Genomic DNA, 23,701 nt, shown 5'->3' with positions numbered 1-23,701 from the left:
ATTGTAAATGTAGTACTTTAATTGAATTTTTTTTATTTTAATTTCTTTAGAAGCTACGGCGACCCATAGGTTAAGAACCCTAGTGTAGTCTGTGAGAAGTAAGATAAGTAGGCCTAACGTTGAACTTGAAAATAGTTCGGAGTATGAAGTGGATGCTTTCAAGCATAATGTAATAAGTCGAGGAATTGGGTAAACTTTTTATCACCAAACATGGAGTAACTACTATTTATCAAACAACATACTTTTTTTCACAGTAACAGCTTCGCTTTTGATTAGAATAAAGATCCAAGACTCTATATATGAGGGGTTCACAACCAGAGTGGACCAAGTCCTTCTGGAATAGTTCTACGAAATTGAGTCTTAAAGTTCCTGGCTCACGCTTAGCAACCTTCACCTTCCATAGGAAATGCTGCCCTCTGTGCAGTAACAAATGAGTTATGGACTTTGTTTGTTGTGGCAATGAATAAATCTAAGTTTTCTTCATCCGAGATTGTATTAATCCACAAACTGATCACTGCTGGACTTGGTCCACTCTGGTTGTGAGCCCGTATATACTCTTCAATATACTGTATTATTGACTCTGATTGAGATTCTGGCTGATATGTATATATGTCTTATCAGGCAGTACTGTCGGTGACGCAGGAGAAGACGAGAGCGGACTGAGGAGGAAGGGATGTGAACAGACAACGAACGACAACACGTGCAATATTTGTACTGCAGTAAACGAAAACATTAGGTCTCCTCCTGTTCAACTTAGCTTTAATTTCCATACGCATTGTTACTCATGTTTCCTGCACGAGTAATAACCTGGCTACTGGGATGCTTATCTGAGCGATGTTTATAATAATCAACAGCGATAGTCAAGAAGGTCACATTCTTTCCGCTCGTCTTCTCCCGAGTAACGGACAGTACATCTCACTTGACGACATGTGTTAACGGAAGAACAATTGTTTGTATATTAAAGTATTGACGGCTACTTTCGCTTATGACACTGATATTCTTGCTTCACATGAAGGTCCATCAACAGCATCTGAAAACTTGCAGAATGAATTGAAAGAAACAGAAGACTGGCTAACTAAATGGAGAATACAAGCGAGTGAAAACAAATCAGTTCGTGTTACTTTCGGAACCAGAACTGAAAACTGTTCTCCTGTAACATTTTACAACGAAGAACTTCCTGAAGCAGACGATGCTAAATATTTAGGTATGCATTTAGATCGCCGATTAACCTAGTGTAAACATATCGAAAGTAAACGCAAAGAATTAAATTTGAAAACATAAAAAAATCTATTGGTTATTGGGGCCTAAATCAAAACTGTCATTAGAAAATGAACTCCTTGTTTGTAAAGTTATACTAAAACAAATCTGGACATATGGCATCCAACTGTGGGGAACCGCTAACAATTCAAACATTGAAATATTGCAGAGGTATCAGTCTAAAACTTTACGTTCCATTGTCACTGTATGTCCATAATGACGGCATTCATCATGACCTAAACATTTCAACTGTGAAAGAAGAAATCTCTAAGTTCAGTAGAAAATACCTTCACCAATTAAATCAACATCCCAGTCATTATGCATTAAATTTTCTGGGTAATAGTCAAACAATAAGAAGACTTAAAAGGACCAATGCTCTTGATCTTTCATTCATTTTTACTACAGCTATTTGAAACTTCGTTATTTTATGGGATAACATCTCCACTCATGTCTTATTCTTTTGTAATATTTACTTATTGTCTATTATAGACAGATTGTAAATGTTAAAAAAATGGTTTGTATGGATCTGAAGGCTGATTAGTGTAATATTTAGCTAATCAGTGATGTATACAATGGAGGGGGAAAGGAACCCTATCCCTTATCTCCTGGCCTAGTTGTCTCATAAGTGTTGACATCTTTGTATCACTTGTGAGTTCAGACCTGTCTTCGGACAGATATTGAACAACAACATACTGTATTACAATGAATTACAAACCCGGATCTCCGAAACTTGATGTGTCATACACAAAAGTGTTCCAGATGTGACCAATACCTACTCCGACTGAAAGCCAGTTGGTGAATGAAAATCTGGAGAAGTTACCTTTATTACCCCACGTTTCCATTAATGACAAGCCCGGTTTATGAGCCTGTTTGAAATGTAAATAACAAAACAATAAAAAATGAAGACGAGGTGGAATAAAATTACGATCAAATTATGTACAGCATGACCTGGCTGGATGTTATAATAATTGCAGTGTCTGGAGCAACGCAACAGGTTCTCGTCATGGAGGTGTGCAGTGGCGGCTCCGGTCTGTCTGCTCGCCGCTGTAACATTCCTTTCGAATGCAAGGCCAGACACCGTCGATTGTCAACATAGCTTACGTCAGTAATAATTATCATTGGCATTACAGTGTCAGTATCTCGTAATAACGTATTATTTTTACGTCTCTTTTACAGAGCTATTAGGTTATTTTGAGTGGACTTTCCACGTCGAAACCTGGGTTCAGAGTCATCCAAGTAAAATTTTTGATATGGGATCTTTGTGTAAATTATGATGGAGAAATGTAGTGGACTTTTATGGAGAATCTTTGTATAATTTATTGTGGAAAGAGACTGTTTTTTCTATAAACCGATAGATATGTGAATATATGCATACTACTAAGATTTATTACAAATCATCCGTCCTCAAGTGAGGTTGACCACTGGGATCCGGAATTAACAAACATAAAAGGTAAAGGGAAATGAAACGGGCAAAATAATGATTCGATTTGTGCATTAAAACAAACATTTACGTGTTAACATATAGATGATAGTGTAGAATTTGAAGAGAGGCCTTCAGAATTTCCATTACAATCTTCTGAACATCATAAAAGGGAATTTGAAAGGATTTAAGGATATTAGATGTAAATTTTGGTAAACAATCCCTCGCTCCAAATAGTAAGCCTGTAACATCCCAATTTTAAAGCGAAATTCCATATTTTTCACTGAGGTATGGAAGACAAGGTACATATTTAGCTCGCTTGTCATCATTTATCTGCAGTGCTTGATTTGTGTCTCCTTCAAGACAAATCGTAGGGTCTAAGACCATCGCTTTCTGGGTTCTTCTATTGATGGCAATTATATCGACTCTTCTATGAGAATCATCTTCAGACACACAGTGAATCTCCTCATGTACTTCCCATCCTCTGTTTCTTAGCAGGTTGGCAATTGCTGTACGGGCACGATGGTTTCTGTTGTTACGCAGTAGCTCTCCCTTCTTACAGAACCCCAGTATTTATTTTATTTTATTTGGTTATTTAACGACGCTGTATCAACTACTGGGTTATTTAGCGTTGATGAGATTGGTGATAGCGAGATGATATTTGGCGAGATGAGACCGAGGATTCGCCATAGATTACCTTGCATTCACATTACGGTTGGGGAAAACCTCGGAAAAAACCCAACCAGGTAATCAGCCCAAGCGGGGATCGAACCCGCGCCCGAACGCAACTTCAGACCGGCAGACAAGCGCCTTAACCGACTGAGCCACGCCGGTGGCTTCAGAACCCCAGTATGTGGCCTAATATTTTCAAATTAAAAATGATTCAAAATAATCTTATTATAAAACAGTTAAATGACGATACGTAAAAATCGCTAAATTTGTAGCCAAATGATTAATTAAAACTTCAGAAAAGTCGTTGGTCGCTATTTCGTAATTTTTGTCGATAGACATCCCCTCAAAACCGCTAGATCTAGAAGCGACTTGTCGCTAAAGTTGGCAACACTGGTGACTGGGGAAACTGTGAAAACATGGAAATATTTCATGACAACAGTTTCTCAGATCGAAGTCCAAAATGACCGCCGAGGCCATTCGCTAATGTTTGAGGGAGCTCGTTCCCACAGAGTAGCCTACTTCTTGAACTGATACAGCCTTGGGATGTCAGTTGGTCTGACTATAGCGGCGGCGTATTGACATTGTTATGTGAAAGCAATAAAAGCATTGATCTATAAGCAATTATACGGCCGGTATCATTTGAGGACGATATTTTGTTGTCCATGCAGCATGCTGAATTCAAATCGCAGAAACAGGTTTCTTCATACTTTCTCCATGTCACACGTTCCTTCGTTGCTCATTTTCAATTTAGTTTTACAGTCATTATAAGCCCTTTAGTACATTAACTGTCTTAATGAGAGCTACGTGATCGCAACATTATTACCAAGAGATTCGAAAGAAATATCTATTGCTTTTAACGATCTGTTATAAATGCTATAATCGCAAGTTGGCAATAGTCTGAGATTGTTTTCCTCGTACTGTACACTGCTTTGAGAATATTCATTTCATCAGCCATTTTACTTTACAAAGAAAAATTGGCTTCGCAAAATGACTTCTTCATATTTAACGCGTTTCGCAGAAATTCACTTCAGTTCTTCAGTCATGAAGAACTCATTCTTGTATAGTATCCTAGGTAATGGTCCCGTTTACAGAAAATTTTCTTGAACCATTCGGAAAATATACATGGCCTAATTGAAATCATGAACTTTTTTTTTGCAATGACAGAACCCTTAATTTGCTCTTATTCGATCCGATTCTACGAGTGTGTCTTACAGCATAGATCGCTAGTGCCGAGAAGCATAGACACTTAGTTCGTCAGAGTCTATCCAGAGTGCACCACAGGCGGTGGGTCTACATTGAACTTGCAATGGATAATGAACGAGAACGTCGAGAAAGAAAGTCATCCGATTTTATCCAGGAAAAGTATAGCCTCCTGGGTCCTCGAGTATAGTATAGTATAGTATAGTATAGTATAGTATAGTATAGTATAGTATACTATACTTCATACATGCATTTAGTTTAAAATTTCTCACTAAGTGGAATTGTTATCGATCACTCCTTTTCGTGTTTGTCAAGCACCCGACATCTCTTGGGACTTACAGGAAATACAAGAAGATCGAATTCAATCTTTCGGGGTATTTTAATGTAACGTTTTTATGTATATGTTATTATTAAATAAATAAATAAATAAAAATAAATAAATAAATAAAATCATTCCAATGTGTGTTTCAACTATTTGTAAATGAAAATGGCGACCAGTAACTCAACGCAAAGATACCATAGGCCATGCTTTCCAAGTAAGTACACAGTAAACAGTGGTCGTCAGCACTCGCTGAAATGTGCAAAGGGTAAGCGGAGCCGTCCCGTGTGCCCGTCGTGCAGCAGGAAGAGATAGAGAGCATACCCGCTAGCAGCTACAAGTGCACCATGGTGCACTGTGTTCTCCGCGGGTAATAGACGCTAGCCCCAGGGTGCTCTGTGCTGACAACCGCTGCCAGTAAACGTTATATTTTAATCTTACGGGGTGGACCGCTCGAATGTACCTAATTTCAATTATTGTATGTGACTGGTAAACGGTTGAAGATAGAAACTTACAGTAACGTTTATATGAAAGGAAAACTCAACAAGTTTCGATATGCACATCACGATATCTCTACGTGAGCTCCAGCTGTCACTGTGACGATATCGAGGCGATGAACGATTTCTTGCCAAGCACGTCGGAGCATGTCTTCTGGAATGCTCTCAATAGCCTCTATGATACGCTCCCGAAGATCACGAAGGTTTCTGACTGGGGTGGCGTACACTTTATCTTCGACGTAGCCCCAGAGAAAGAAATCGTATTGGCGAATTCCACTCGTTTGGATTTTTCATCCGGCTCCAGACGTTGCATTAACTGCACTTTGTATGCGTACAGTTTGAGACGTTTGTGGACAATTCGTTGCAATGTTGATTTTGGTACTTGAAATTCCCGCGAAGCTCTTCTTAATGACTTCCGCGGGCATCGCTCATACGCGGCTTGAACATTTGCAACCATTTCGTCGGATGTTCTACGACCACCACCATGCTTCTTCAACACCGATTCTGTAGCTAAAAATGTATCGTGCCACTTCTTAATGCTTTTAGCAGTTGGAGCACCGTAGTTAAACATTCGCCGATACTCCCTTTGAACTCTAACAATTTATTTAAACTCCGCATACTACAACACAGTTTGCTCTTTCATCTTCGGTGTCGCCATTTTGACAATCGATACAATCTACGAAAAGAAACCGTGTCTGCGCTCCATTTACCGACAGGATTTGAAATTTGTTGAGTTTTCCTTTCATATCAACGTTACCGTAAGGTTCTATCTTCAACCGTTCACCTGTCATATACAATTGAAATTAGGTACATTCGAGCGGTCCACTCTGTATTAGGTTTCGTTTCTAAATATCTTGTACAATTCAAAAAGATGACAAACTATGAATTTCAGTTAACTGTGGCTGATAGAGCACATTTTCTTGTGTTTTCTGATTGTTATACCCTTCCTCTGTAAAATTTCCTCTTGATTACGAATGGTACCATGCACAGTATATTGTATGTAATTGTCATTCTTCCCAACAACAATTCTTCCCGAAGACTTGTTATTGCTTGGTTTTCTTACGACATTCGTCAAAGTGGAAGGAAGTTGATATTCGGCATAAAACACAGCACTTGTCTAGTATCGGTTTCTTAACCTTTGAAGTCTGGTTATTCTCCGTAACGTACAATTACTGTCTGTTTGTGGCACTGCCATTTTCTTTTTGTAGAAGTAATTCAAACGTGTTAAGTACCAGCTATAAGTAATAGATTATTTCCACACCTCCCAATCATACAACACTATTTGCATTAAAAGCATGAATAACAACGATTTGTTCTTCTAAAAGGCATACTTAGCCGTTTGGTCTTAAAACTAATTTCAACTCTGTGAATATTCACTCACCAATTGGATATACGAGTACTTTCAAATTTGATGCGGTATGTATCGTTCATGTCCCTAAGATTCTTTCTAGTGTGGTTAGTTGGTTTTTTGATTGATTATGAACACATCTAAATGTGGATGATGATCTTTCTGAAATCGACTATTCAAAGAATTAATATACACACAGTAGAACCTCTATTATCCGTCGTAATGAAGGGATTGAGTTGAACGGTTAATCGAAAACATCGGATAATCCGTACCATAAAAGATTGTTGTAATTTAGTGAATATTGCTTACATTTTCGTAATTTTCCCTGTGGTCTTGTATTTAACACGCTAGGTAGTGGCTCAGAAGTTTACTGATTTAAGTCTGCTATTAACAACGGCTTTTTAACGAGAAAGGAAACTCCTTGTAATACTGTATGTGGAAAGATAGAAATAGTGGAGGTCTCGTGTTGTAGATTTACATACTTTATACAATTTAACTTTGATTTTTATTAAATTCCACACAGTTGTGACTCCAATCTCATATTCTGAAATGATCCACAGTTTATCGTTCCCCAAACCACTCAGTTATAGTCGGAGGCACCGATTTTGGCAGATGACCTCGATGACATTTCCAGTAGGCGAGCCAATATTGTTTGTGTAAGCTGCGAGAGCGAGATGCGATAACATTCTGAGTCGTTCATATTTTCATAACAGCAGCTCATATCAATTATCCTTATTATGAAACACACCACGGTACAGTCCTACTCAAAGAATACCTTTAATAAATGTAAATGACTTCCATTCGCAATGATTTTACAATGCATCTCCTACATTTTCTAAATTAAATTAATTCTTAATTAAAAGGAAAAAGCATTACATTGCGCATATATATATCCTACCCTTACCAAATCAATATACAAGATCTGTCCAGTAATAATCTAGGGATCGTCCACTGGTGGTGCGACAATTCAAGTTAATAAAATTACGATTCTTCTTAAGAATCAAAATATAATTTGGTTAATTGGGTAAAATTGCATGCTGCGGAAGTTAGATTTATATAAGAGTAAAATAAATAGGATTGTAATGGATATTACAAGGGCAATAATTTCTTCAAACACACATTGTGAATAGAACAGAGAAGAAAGCATTTTAAAACATTCGAAATCGTACAAAATATCGGAGAAACCAATTTTCCCTGCACAAATTGCACCAATTGAAAAATATAATTACCATTCACAATAAATACTGTATTTTATGGATTCTAAAAAGTTGTTTATTAATCTAGAGGTATTGGCTGATGACTATATTAAATTCCAGCACAACATTCATTCAGAATATGTAGAAATTACACTTTGGATTTTACTAAATGTATAGGCCTACTATCAAAAGGTGTTACATACCCCCTTAAATACTGTACATGTGTTACCTGTGCGATATCCGATGTTTAATTTTTTAAATATAATTCATAGTACTGAAACTGCCATATTGAATTCGCACAAATTGTATTATTCGTAATTTTCATCTCGAAAACCCCTAAGATATCTAATTTAATTTTTCACCCATTTTTGTCCCACTCCACCACTTTAGGGACAAAGTCGGACTAAATAATACCTTATTCGTATTCTGTGATCGCAAAGATCCCCAGATATCGACTTTCATCGAGATCGGATGACATGAGATTTCTCACTCCCTTCTGCCTTTTCATCAGTACCTTAGGATATGGTATTTAAAAAATCTAAGAATGTTTAACCAATATTGTAGAGAGTAACCTTCATTTTAAATTTTACGTCTCTAGTTAAATATAGTTTAGTGAATTTTTAAAATCGTCGTCTCCTATCTGCTCGGGGGAAAAAAAAAGAAAAAAAAAACCGAAGTTATTTCAAGGGAGTAGCCTACATGACATTGAATTGTTTTACTTTCCTTATACATTTTAGAAACAATTCTGAGAGATGAGATGAATAGTCTAACCCAATTTTATGAGTGAATCTTTGTTTAAATTTAAAGGCTGCACGTCTGCTGGTTAAAAAAAATAAATCGTTATAATTATTTTGATCATTACTGCCTCCCATTTTCCATCCCTTAATGTTCGTATTTCGTAAAACTCAGTCTTATCTATTGACTAAGGATTAACATATTTCCATATACAATATATATATATAACATATTTCCATTTCGTACAATATTCTGGTCACGAGACATAATCATATGCTTTGTCTTTTCGGGATTTACTACCAAACCTATCGCTTTATTTGCTTCAAGTAAATTTTCCGTGTTTTCCCTAACCGTTTGTGGAGTTTTTCCTAACATATTCACGTCATCCGCATAGACAAAAAGCTGATGTAACCCGTTCAATTCCAAACCCTCTCTGTTATCCTGAACTTTCCTAATGGCATACTCTAGAGCGAAGTTAAAAAGTAAAGGTGATAGTGCATCTCCTTGCTTTAGCCCGCAGTGAACTCGAAAAGCATCAGATAGAAACTGGCCTATACGACTCTGTTGTAAGTTTCATTGAGACACATTTTAACTAATCGAACAAGTTTCTCGGGAATACCAAAGACACATATTATAGACTACTGTAATATTTGTTTAGTTTTTGGAGGTGACTGTCCAGAGTGCACAAATACTCGGACGTGCATGTTTACTCTTATGTCCTACCCATTCCACTGCGACAGAGATAACAGCCGATCTTGCAAGCGGTGAGGACTCGCTCACCAGTTCACATAAAGAAAATCCATCTGCCAAAATCCCTGGCGCGACCTATACTTGCACTTTTTTATACTTAGCAAGACAGAAAATAAGAAAGATTGGAGAAAGCGGGATCTGTAGTGAAAGACCTGCCCCTGGGTAGAACACTATGAATAAATGGATGCGATTTCTGTGATACCCGTGGAAGATATTTTATAGAACTCTAACAGTAAACCATAATGTTAAGGGTAAAGTCTTGTAATAATTCTCTCTAGAAAGAAAAACGAGCTAATATATTTAATATATTTACGCTCGACCATGCCGAAATGTACTAATTATACACCTGGTAGCAGTCCTTTAATGCATGTCATTAAAGTATACCTACTCATTAAAGTACAGGTCTTCAGCCAATGATAACTCAGCTTACATGTGTTCAGCCAATGAGAAGTCAGCTTTGTACCGTTATAAACCCGCAAGTATCGATTATTCTCGGATATGCAATCGAAAGAGAATTAGCGAAAAGTCACGGAGGCTGAAATCCAATACTGTCGCAGAAGGTTATGTTCTGTTACTATAATAATTAGCGTTAATTGTAAATAATATTCAAATAAATTCAATTTGTCATCTCGTTTTTCAATGTCGAATTCAATAATCAAGGTTATAATATTATCAAGTTTAACGGGATTATACATCAAGGTCAGTGACATTATTGTTCCTCGGAAAAAATCAATACTTTCGCGTCTGCGCACACCTCACAATTCACGACCTAGGACAAGGTCACTTCCGATCTTGACAGATACAAATAAAATGTATACATCTGAATACCGGTAATTTCAAGTTAGAAATATGGTCGAGCATAAAAAGTCGTATGAAACTCGCCTATAATGGTAATTAAGAAGCTCGTATGAAAATTATGAAACTCGCTTGCGCTCGTTTCATAAACATCCATACTCGCTTTCTTAATTACTATCATTATAGGCTCGTTGCATAATGTGCTATTCTGTTGCAAAAGAAAAAAGCGAGAGAAAAGTCTGATAATCCGCCAATCGGTTAATAGGGTGACGATGATCGGGGTTCTACTGTATATACAGTATATATATCAGTTTTCTTTGAACACATTTACTTTCATATAAAAGTGTTCTTTTACCTTCGACTATTACACTTTTACTACGTCATACTACTTTTGACCAATAAAACGGTATATAAAAAAGTCTTTCAACCAATCATGGCTGCTTGTACAAGTTTATCACTTCCCTAGCATTTGTTTATTTTTATCGCTTCCCTAGCATTTGTTTACTTTCATCACTTCCTTGGCATTTGTTCCTTTGTTTGCCAACATTTAAAACTGCAAATTCTTTACGGTACTATAAAACGTGATTTGCTATCGTCATTTGTTTTCCGCATAGATAGTCAACTGAAAATGGCGGCACCGTTCAAATTTTTGGTGAAAGTAACATTAGCGAAATAGAATTTTAGTAAGTTAATATCTATTTTATTGTATTTACATCGGATTTATAAAATAAAACCATCTGCCCTTCAGTAAGGGTGACCACAAGTATCCAGAAAACAAATGCTTAGACCTATATAAACGTTTACGATGAAAATACATACAATCAATTTCAAAAGAAAATCAAAGTGAATCATATTATTTGAAATAGAGATGAAATTGAAAAATTTGAATTGAGTCCTCTAGAATTTCTCTAAGGATTTTCTCAACATTGTAAAATGTGAATCCTTTTGATTTTAAAAAGGTTATAGGTGTATTTGGAGATGGTACCACGAACTCCAAAAAGAAGTCCGTGCACTGACCAATGATTAGCCATGATGTTATACTGCTTGCTAAAATAAGGAATGCAAGATTCATAGATGATTCTCTTTCATCATCAGTAAGTTTTGGCTGTTGTGCATCTCTTTCAAACCTGGTAGTCGGGTCTAGTATTGTTCCTGTGTTCTTTTTTCTGTCAATAACAACATTATCTTGGTTGAGTGTTAGAGAAGGCCGTATGGCCTTAACTCTGCCAGGTTAAATAAATCATGATCATTATTATTATTATTATTATTATTATTATTATTATTATTAGCCGTACCAGTGCGCTCCGCTGCACCCGTTAGAAATAAATATAAAGTCATTACATAATTAAAATAGGACATTTGATCCAGGGAACATTCGTGTTTGATAGAAGGTTAAATCGTTTATTATGTTACTTAATTTAAATTGTATTAAAAAAATTAAAATGCGATCATTTTGATCCAGAGACCACTCATTCGGTCATAAAAATTATTTTAGGAAATACAGGAAACGAATGTACAGAATAGCCTATCAAGTTTTCTGTGCATAAGAAGCTATTTTAATCTTACCTGTCCTCGATTCACTCAGAAGTTACTGTAATAACATTATAGCATTATGTCCATCTAGAGAAACTACACTTTCCAATGGTGAATTAATAATTAATTATACAAATCGGTTAATTAGCTTCCGACATTACTTCATACAAACACAGAAACATTTTCTGTAGGCTATGTTTCATAGCTTTCGATTGTTGTTGTCCAAGGCCCCTTGTAGACGAAGTCATTTGTTTTTTATTTCATTACACCGCCTTAGATGGCGTTGTTATTGTAATTTTGAAACTCATTTATCTCATTAAATATCGGTCCTATCAAAATTTTGCATAGAATAAAACTTATGGGAAATTATTTTTAAAGAAACTTTTGTTATGTAATATTTGTCATGAAAATTAATAATAAGGGAGATATTTCGATTTATTTAATTCAAGCCGCCTTATAAGCCCCCTTTTAAATAAAATATTTTGAATACCATATAGCCTAAATTCTAAGTTACAACGAAGTTAATTTATATTCCAATTTTCATATAAATCGGTTCAGCCATTATCGCGTAAAAACGTAAGAAACATCCAGACAGACAAAAATTTCAAAAAAGCGATTTTCGGTTTCAGGGTGGTTAATTATATATGTTAGGATCAATTATTTTTGGAAAATCGAAAATTACCGGAACAATTTCGGCTACAGATTTATTATTAGTATAGATTATTGATATCTGCTCGTCTTGTTTAATCATCTTCCGAGATGCAATGCACTTCTTCATGGATTTCTAATCCTTGTTGTCTTAGGATGTCAGCAAGCATTGTCCTTACCCTATGATGGCGGTTGTTCCGCAGTAACTCAGTCTTTCGGTAGAAACCCAACACATGTCCTATGACGTATGAGTACTTTATTTCTTCTAATCTTCATATACTTTCTTCTATTTTTATAATCTCCCTACCATATGTTTTTTTGTTTGCCAACATTTCAAACTGGAAATTCTTTACGGTACTATAAAACATGCTTTACGATCGTCATTTGTTTACCGCATAGATAGTCAACTGAAAATGGCGACTCCGTTCAAACGTTTTGGTGAAGGTAACATTAGTGAAATAGAATTTTAGTAAGACAATTAATATTTTATTGTATTAGAATACTTTATTTCTTATAATCTTTATATAATTTCTTCTAATCGTGTAATAGTCAATTAAATCCCACTCGAGTTTTGATTTTCTCTAGATAAATCGAAACCTCTAGTGAGATAACTGTTGATATAACAGGTATGGTAACTCTTTGATAACCGAAGCTGTTTTATTTTCTTGTAAACAATTAGCCCTACCTGAAATTTTCGTGCATATATATGCCACGTGATTCGCTGGACGTAAACGCTTAGGTAAGAGATAAAGCTCCACTTCGCTATTAGAATCATACCCGATTTGAATGAAATTTTAGCTGGATATGCTACAATTTAAGCTATAGCGAAAGACTTACAAGAGAGGATTATGTTAGTAGATTCATTTTATTTTATTGCTGAATCCACGTTTTTGACGTTGATCATAATTTTAAGCAAGCGATTGTCTAATTACCCAGCGTCCTTTTTATAGTTAATATTTTTTACTGCACACCACTCCACTGTTGTTTATCTAATGACCTTCATTATATCTCCATAAAAAACGTTACAGCACACTTTTTGACCTTTCCAATTAATTTTTAGCCTCGAAGACGACTTGTAATCCGTTTCGGTAGACCCATATATGTCACTCTTCGTTAACGTACCATAGATAAATCGGTCGTTGCACTGGCGAGACTATAGAAGATAGACTTCAATATCGCAGCAAATTATTCAGAGTGTTAACTAATAGTTCCGCTTTCAAAGAAGAAATGATCTCGTATTAATTTGCATAGCTGTACTGACTCTTCTTACTGATAGTTTAGGACACAACCCTTGATGAATCATGCCACAAACTCCGTCAAATTCTGAATTATTTCAAGATAACTACTCATATGTGTATATTCTCGTAGCCTTCCTATTCGTTGTTTGAAAAACCACTTGGAACTGTCACGATAACAATTCGAGGCAGTTTAAACTTTATATGTCCAAAGAGAGGGAGACATCGCTTCTTCTTCCACGAATCTCCACTTCCCCTTATTGCTTCCAAAATAATGCTCGTAATGTCAGCCGGAGTTTTTTAATTCATTGCAAGACATTGAGTGACTATTTCGTTTATATGACGTCATTCCATTTTCGACCAATTAAGTTTAATGAAATTTTGAATTCCAACCAATGGCAGTCAGACTTTGCGATAATTTTTGTAACTAGATTTATCGCTATCAATTAATCGCATGGTCGTTCTTTTGTTTAGTCGTTGTCGCCAACTGTTTCCCCGTGAATTAATGATCATGAATACATTAAGATGCAACTACACGGTTAAACTTTTCTTTCAACTTTAAAGCAATGAATGCAAGATTGATATTTAATATTAATTAATATATTTACGCAGTGAAGACGACGTTCAAAACGGCGCACCATGTAGACACAAAATCTTCATGCATCTTAATTGAACATACCTTTTAAACTTGATTATTTCAATATTCTTCCCAGATTGCACGTATACGCGATTGGAATATTGAACTGTGTAGATGCAGCTTTAGTTCCGTTACACACTACAGCGAGAATGCGTTTGTCGAGCTATAAAAAATTCTTTCGTGTAGCACTGATTGTAACGGTCGAAATAAGACACAGCTGACATTGGTCCTGCTCCTACAGGTAACATAACCTATAAGTAGCGTATAAAATTTGTATTTTGTGAATGAAATGAAATAATTAATAGAAAGTCAGATGTTCAAATTTATGTAATATCATCGCATATCAAACCCAATGACCTTGCATAGTAATAATAAGGTCTTTTCATCAAACTGCCTTCTGTATGGCGTAATAAAATTCGTGTTTTAATTAGGCCTATCTATACAGAGATGGCTTCGCTGTGTAGCAACATGTCTCGCTGTGAATACATAAGCATTGGTAGGGCCTATATAGCTGTCCCTAGTGTTACTGTTAAATTAAATGATGATTTCAGCAGATAATGAAAATGTATTCATGTTATAATAATAAGAGAAAAGTGCAGTACATGTAATTAACATTGTTAAACCTGTATTTCGCAATTGGCATTACTGAATAATATCGAATTTCTTTATTGCAGTAATCGATATTCATCTACGAGTATTTCAACTTCACAATGTCGCTCCGCTCGTGGATTTATCAGCAAATCTCAGACCTCTCGTGACATTACTACAGATAATCCGCCTATAGGAGACCACTGATTTCCAATACATATCAAGGAAAAGTCGAGATATTCTAGACACTTCCTAAGGCAAGCTCTATCCTTCGAAAAGTTCCTCTACTTCATTTATAAAATTATGTATACCTCTTCATTGACATCTTAAAGCGAAAGACTGATTGGCTGCCGAACAAGAGAAAGAAGCAAGTTCATAAAAGCGAAATATCCCTTGCAAGACTGTAGTACTGTGAGACAGCAAGAATATTATCTGTGAAAGCTGGCGATTTGCTTGCCAGACTGTAATAACAAGAGACATCAAGAGTGTCGGTCCCTTAGGTTTGTCTCTTACGTATTATTGGTGGTATTTTCTTTCGTGTTTTAATTTTTTGTTGACTGCATTTACATTATTCGAGTATTCAGAATTATTAAACAACCCATATTTGTGTTGCTTTCTTTATTGAAATGATTTTTAAATCCTATTTTTTCATATAATGTTTCAGTGGTTTTCTCTGAATCAAGTTTTATTTTCTGAAATATAAAATATTTTCTTGGATAATTTTCTGTCGTTTTTACAGCAATTAGTACAATTACGTATAAAGGAAAAGACGTTTATATTACCATGAAGAAATTGCTAAACAGTTAAAATGTTCTATACCCCACAGTCCTGATTTGTTGCAAGTTATAAACCACAATCACGCAGCGTATATTACAATAGAGCTCAATTCGCAAAGATTTAAAAACTTGTAGAAAGAAATGTGATTTCCTGCTGCACAGGTTTTCTCTAGTAGTAATAGTTGTGGTGGTGGTGGTGGTGGTGGTGGTGGTGGTGGTGGTGGTTCCCTCTAGATCCTCTCCTGTATGGCCGACAGTATTTTCTCCACACTACATAATGAGAAGTAGAGAACAACGATCGAGAAAGCGAGACTCACAGCGCCCGCAAAGCCGAAAACCCGCACGACAATGTACGTCGCGTCCTTGACGTAAAGACTACCGAAACTTCCGAGACTCCATATTGATCATCTCCCGAAGTCCCCAGTTATTTATACCTGACTGAACTTTTATCTACTTTGGCAACTGTTATATGTGTATAAACAATCAAGTAGTCTATTTGAAACATCTCTACCTTTCAGTGTATCAGTTCCCCAGTATTTATTTAATTACTAGGTCCTTATTAAAAGACTAGAAATTTTCTTTTCATATGTTTAAGATCAGTTATTCATAGATTTCAAAAAGGCATATGACTCGGTTAAGAGGGAAGTATTATATGATATTCTTATTGAATTTGGTATTCCCAAGATACTAGTTCCATTAATTAAAATGTGTCTCAGTGAAACATACAGCAGAGTACGTATAGGTCAGTTTCTCTCTGATGCTTTTCCAATTCACTGCGGGCTAAAGCAGGGAGATGCACTATGACCTTTACTTTTTAACTTCGCTTTAGAATATGCCGTTAGAAAAGTTGAGGATAGCAGGCAGGGTTTGGAATTGCACGGGTTACATCAGCTTCTTGTCTATGCAGATGACGTGAATATGTTAGGAGAAAATCCACAAACGATTAGGGAAAACACGGAAATTTTACTTGAAGCAAGTAAAGCGATCGGTTTGGAAGTAAATCCCGAAAAGACGAAGTATATGATTATGTCTCGTGACCAGAATATTGTACGAAATGGAAATATAAAAATTGGAGATTTATCCTTCGAAGGGGTGGAAAAATTCAAATATCTTGGAGCAACAGTAACAAATATAAATGACACTCGGGAGGAAATTAAACACAGAATAAATATGGGAAATGCGTGTTATTATTCGCTTGAGAAGCTTTTATCATCTAGTCTGCTGTCAAAAAATCTGAAAGTTAGAATTTATAAAACAGTTATATTACCGGTTGTTCTATATGGTTGTGAAACTTGGACTCTCACTCTGAGAGAGGAACGTAGGTTAAGGGTGTTTGAGAATAAGGCGCTTAGGAAAATGTTTAGGGCTAAGAGGGATGAAGTTACAGGAGAATGGAGAAAGTTACACAATGGAGAACTGCACGCATTGTATTCTTCACCTGACATAATTAGGAACATTAAATCCAGACGTTTGAGATAGGCAGGGCATGTAGCACGTATGGGCGAATCCAGGAATGCATATAGATTGTTAGGACCTTTGGGGAGGCCGAGACGTAGATGGGAGGATAATATTAAAATGGATTTGAGAGAGGTGGGATATGATGATAGGGACTGGATTAATCTTGCACAGGATAGGGACCGATGGCGGGCTTATGTGAGGGCGGCAATGAACCTTCGGGTTCCTTAAAAGCCATTTGTAAGTAAGTAAGTATATTTAAGATCAAGTGTACAAGTAAAAAGATATTAATGTCATGTTTTATGTTTCTTAGAAATTAAAATTTATTTGAGAATTGTTTTTTTTTTCTATTTATATAACCATAGGTAATATCATATAATAGAACCAGAATATTTTGATAACTAAGATACTGTTCTGTTTTGTATTTTTGTCTCATTTAAACATTTATGTTATTTATTTCAATGATGTATGTTATTCAAAGTTACGAAAATTTTCCAAGCCGACCAAATGCTATTTCGAGAACGATGAGCGGGACTCGAAAGACAAATGCAGCGAACACAGCGAGCGAGAGCGGCAGTTAGTTTTGTTCATCTCTAATGAGAAGGTAAAATAATTATCCGGCAAGAGCTCGAATGTGGAGAGATTATCGAACCATGGATGGTGCATGAGTAACCCGACGGATGACGAACGTGCTTTCCTTGCGTGTAGTGCTACCAGCAGACGGGCCAGGCAATCGAGATTCCCCATATGAATCACACGGATCCAGTTCTGCTGGTGCGTTGGGAGGTCCAGTGATTATGTCCCGGAGCTGGTTTCCAAAGCTTTCATCCCTGAGAAAACGCAATTGGTCCCTCACATAAACTCGATACAGAATGCTACCCCAAGGATATGTCTTGGACGCAACATTAATTTTGTTTTTTAATGTCGTTATAAAAAGAAAATATTTAAATGCCTGGATCCAGTATGGTAGTTACTTAACACTCTTTAATTCCACTTTATTGCATTTTGCACGATCATGCTGCAGCAATCAAGTGCGATGGGCGAATTTAAATGAGTTAGTCGTCCTATATACACTTCACTTATTTATTTCCGTGGAAATTTGCGGGTAAAATTTGCAGCGGGCGAAAAAGTTTTACATAGAAAATTAAGAGGACATTCGTAAAGCCAGTTAATACAGGGTGATTCATTATTACGTGTAAATACTTTTTGTGTGTAATGTAGAGATGAAACTAAGACTAAAACGTTCTATACAACTTTTTCTCAAAACCTTTAATTCCAGAGCTAACGCCATTTTGCGTGGAACTTGCGCTCCCAAACAAAGAAAGGGCAACACACCAAATGTAAACTAATTATCACTTTCGTACAGTGCATTTGGACTTCAGTACAAAAACAACCAAAGTCACTAAATCCATATCCTCGGCAGTCTACTTATGCAGATTTTGTGAACTAAAACCAAACACAGTAAAGAATGTAAAGCAATTTCTTCTAGACTTTACACATTTGCACAATTCTTAGTGTAATGCATGTTCAAAGTGCTATCCCTCAACTTGAAGACATACTTGTGCTCGCCGCCTTAGTGATCTCTGAACGTTACACAGCTCGTTCATCTCATCACGAACAATTCCACACGCATGTTCAATTCGCTGTTGTACGTTAGGTGCAGCAGAGGCATACACTAACGACTTCAGGCGGCCCCGAAGGTAAAAGTCCAGAGGGTTCATATCCGGTGATCTGGCTGGCCAAGCAGTTGGCCCTGCGCGGCCTATCCATTGACCTGGATACGCAGCATTGAGATACGCCCTTACGTTGCGGCAGTAATGCGCAGGAGCACCATCGTGCATAAACCGTAAGTTCACTCGCGTTGCAAGAGGGATATCATGTAGCAGACCATGCAATTCGGGTTCCAAGAATACGCGGTAGATTTTCCCATTCAACCGCGGAGGTAGAACTCGAGGTCCGAGTAACTGATTCCCCACAATATCATACCAAATGTGTGGGAGAACAGTAATGCCTATGCAGTTACTGCGATATAGGTGCCGTCTACTGAAACTCTGGAATTAAAGGTTTTGAGAAAAAGTTGTATAGAACGTTTTAGTCTTAGTTTCACCTCTACAATACACACACAAAGTATTTACACGTAATAATGAATCTCCCTGTATTATAAAAACCTCACGGTTTAGTCTTCTTATTGACCGCTTCCGTCTTCAGTATTCCAAATTCTTGTCCCGTCACCTCTTCATAAGTCGTCCCACTGCGGTCCTACAGTTATAGTTGAAGTTTGTTTCATCATACCTTTTATAGTTGGTAATTTAATATCATCACAAAGAGACATTGTTTGCACATCTGTGAGACTACTCAGTGTTTAGCATTGTTGAAAGGTTGAAATAGACTTCACTTGAAACTTGGCTGGAAATGGATTAACACTGTTAGGTGTCTAGAAGCGTCAATCTAAATCAGATGTAAATACAAGCTTACCTCTCATCTTAATTACCGGCTGAACCTAAACCTACGGGAAACCTGGCGTCGTGCTGACCACATCGCAAGAATCTCCATGGGCTATTCCATATGACATCGATCAGTAAAAAAGCTCACACTTTTTTTATACTCTGATTTTTTCCCTACTTATACAAGGTGGTGAGGGGAGTGCATTTTCAAAAATTTACTATCGAAAGTCAAACGGCTTTCGTATTATTGAGTGACAAATTTAGCGTATTTTATAAAAACAAGCCTCTTTCAGTGCTCAGAACTCTGGAACCATTTACTGCAGAACATTGATAGAACTTATTTTGAAGCTGACATTTAGTATGTTATGTTAAGAAGTAATCCTTATTTTTATTGTACACAGAGAGACAGATAATCTGATTTTACTTGCTTTTAGGCTTTTTGGCCATTTGTAAAAATGTAAAAAAAATATTGAGAAAAAAACCTTGCATTATTAAGAGGGATTCGGCATTGTTTGCTTAGTGGTACGGCAATAAGTTTCGAGGGTATTAAATAAATTATTTTCACACGCCTAGACTTGAACGGCGCAGTACCGCACACACTGGCCGAGAGCTGAAGATAAGCGAGCGTGGGGCGTCATTTTACTCCTGTGTTTATCAAAACCTGTGATAAAGCTAGCACAGCCATGACTGCTAGACGACACATCACGTGTTTGTCTCCTGGCCTTGGTTGTCTCGCCTAGCTCCCGTCTCACAGTCAGCTGGTTAATTCATGCGCGTACTATTTATTTTCTTTATTTGCTATTTTCAGTACTTTCTTATCAACATACCATCAGTAAAAAATATGTGTTTATTTGTACTTTCAATGCGGAATCTAACTATAGGCCTATTTTAAAAATATTTTTTCGTGGGCAAAGGCGTCTTAATGAAGAAAAATCTAAATTTCTCCATTTCCATAAAAAGTAAAAAAATCTGTTTATATGTCAATATAAACTTTAATTTCCCAGCATCAAAATAAACCATGATTTTGATCATTAGATGAAAGGGTTTCGAAGCTAGAACAGTTTAAAGTTGCTAATTTTATGAAAATGCGATAAATTTAAATATTTTTAATTTAAACACTATGAAGTTCTTTGCACAAAGCATTATATTACAGTTGTCTATGTACAAAAAAAAGTTACATTGTATTTAGAAATTATAAGTTCAATTTTCTTTATATTTCGGTCGATTTGAGATGGAATAGCTCGCATGTATAATGTTAAGGTTGAATTTTCTGCAAGCGCAAAAGTTCCAACTCTGATAGGGTTTAATTGCCTAAGAAAAAATTCTGATTGGAAATTTCTGCGTTAAGTGCAGTCAGTATTACATAATTTGGGTTTTCCCCTTTTTCCTCCTTGTCCAATCATAACGCTGCATCTTATACGATAGTTATGCTGGGTAAGAACGTTACGTAACAGCCATGTCTTTGTTTTCTATTATGTTCACCGCTTTTATAGTCGTAGTTAATTGATGGCCAAAACGGTTTGCACTGACTGTGGCGTGTCTATAAAATTGTGTAGATCCGGTTTCATTTTTCCCTTCCACAGGTCACCTACCTCTCATTCATTCTACTAGATTGGAGATAAAGCACTGGCATAGACCATTCTCGTTAGTTGGGTGATGATAGTTGAGGAAGATCGTAAAAATAATATTCTTCTTTAACTGTAGTGCACGATCGGGATATAATGATGAGGGAACAGATTTGAAGTTCCGTACCTATTTTGCTTGCTACGTCCTAGACGTACTATGTTATCCAATATCTCTAAGTTTCACGTCCCTATTAAAATTATATAGGACCTAAATGAACCATAAAGTCCTATAAATGCTTAAAAGCTATTTTTGTGTCTAAAAAGCGCCATTTTAGTATTTTGCGTATATTTAAAATAGAAATACCGATACTGAAAATGAAAAAAAATGACCAAAAAACTACAAAAATTCTATTTAAAATGTAATTTACTTTATCTATCTATCTATCTATCTATCTATCTATCTATCTATCTATCTATCTATCTATCTATCTATCTATCTATCTATCTATCTATCTAGTCGACCTGGTTGGCAAGTTGGTATAGCGCTGGCCTTCTATGCCCAAGGTTGCGGGTTCGATCCCGGGCCAGGTCGATGGCATTTAAGTGTGCTTAAATGCGACAGGCTCATGTCAGTAGATTTACTGGCATGTAAAAGAACTCCTGCGGGACAAAATTCCGGCACATCCGGCGACGCTGATATAACCTCTGCAGTTGCGAGCGTCGTTAAATAAAACATAACTTAGTAACTCTATCTATATCTATCTATCTATCTATCTATCTATCTATCTATCTATCTATCTATCTATCTATCTATCTATCTATCTATCTATCTACCTACCTACCTACCTACCTACCTACCTACCTACCTACCTACCTACCTACCTACCTACCTACCTACCTACCTACCTACCTACCTACCTACCTACCTACCTACCTATCTATCTATCTATCTATCTATCTATCTATCTATCTATCTATCTATCTATCTATCTATCTATCTATCTATCTATCTATCTATCTATCTATCTATCTATTTATTTTACAAACACTAATGTGGCAAGGTTGTTCCACATTGTTCTCAGAAGGGGAGGGAAGAAGATTTTACCTAATTACCTATTTTCGTTTGAGAAAGTTCATCTTAGCATAAAATGGGTGGTAGATTGTTAGGCGAGAGCTTACAAATTAGTTTTCACATCAGTGCACTTCCGTAATGCGAAATGGAACTGACCAATCCGCAATCAGTCTATTTCACTGATAGAATTTGAGTCTTCAGTTCAGTAACACTTATTATCAGCACCAGTTATTCATACATTAAGTCCACCTAAAATGGAATATTTATTAAAATTAAAATTATTGATTATTAATTTTACATAAACTCCTAGAAGTCCTAAATTTGATTTTATAAAATCCTAATTTTTTTTTTATTTTATTTGGTTATTTTATGACGCTGTATCAACATCTAGGTTATTTAGCGTCTGAATGAAATGAAGGTGATGATGCCAGTGAAATGAGTCCGGGGTCCAGCACCGAAAGTTACCCAGCATTTGCTCGTATTGGGTTGAGGGAAAACCCCGGAAAAAACCTCAACCAGGTAACTTGCCCCGACCGGGATTCGAGCCCGGGCCACCTGGTTTCGCGGCCAGACGCGCTGACCGTTACTCCACAGGTGTGGACTAAAATCCTAAATCTCTCTTCTTTTCAGCACCTAGAAATCCGCTCCCTAATAATGATACATGTTAAAAAAAAAGTGAGACTTCCTTTGTTTGTAAGAATTGCCATTAGGATCGACTCTGTTCAACTGTCATTAGTCTTCAGTAATATTGTACAATTCATTTTTTGCCTTGCAGGAAGTACAGCACCTGTTAATAAAATATTTTCTGTTGTGAACAGTATTTAGTCAAAGGATAAATCTAGGTTAAGTATTATTAAGACAATGAGGGCTATGTTAGTTGTAAGGCAATATTGTGTCATGGAATGTGAGAAGTTTTATGATATGAAGTTGAAAGATCGAAATTTTCTGTGTAAGTTTACTACATCGGAGAAATACTCATATTACTATGTCTACCTACATTTTTGTATCTCTTCTGTCTTTGAAGACTAGTGGTAAAATGCAATATGTCCATGTAACTAAACTATTCATCACTTTTTTTTTGTCTGAAGGAAATATGATCAGCCTAGACTTGGGAAACCACGAAAAACCCGTCAAAATAGCCGACCGGGCTCTGGGATTGAATCCTGGAGCTATAATAATAATAATAATAATAATAATAATAATAATAATAATAATAATAATAATAATTAATTAATTAATTAATAATAATAATAATGTAAATTACAGGAAACTGTAACCATGTGCAGCTTCACCATACCTCGATGTGTTCTTGATCTCTTGCTCTTGATAGAATCATTATCAATTCCTCCTCTGGCAAGAAATTATCATATATCCATAGTGTTAATTGATGTCATTTAATTGAAAGACACCAAACATAAAAGTATTCAATTCTTGCAAATTGTAGAGGTAAATAACATCATATTCTAACTTCTTGAATGGCACAAGGGAAGGATAAGAGTAATTGGATAAAACATTAAAGCTTGGGTAGCGAGTAAGGTAGATTGGAAGATGGCCAGACG

This window comes from Periplaneta americana, chromosome 1 (genome assembly GCF_040183065.1).
Source record: "Periplaneta americana isolate PAMFEO1 chromosome 1, P.americana_PAMFEO1_priV1, whole genome shotgun sequence".
In the NCBI taxonomy this organism is placed as follows: Eukaryota; Metazoa; Arthropoda; class Insecta; order Blattodea; family Blattidae; genus Periplaneta; species Periplaneta americana.
This window is presented reverse-complemented; position numbering follows the sequence as displayed.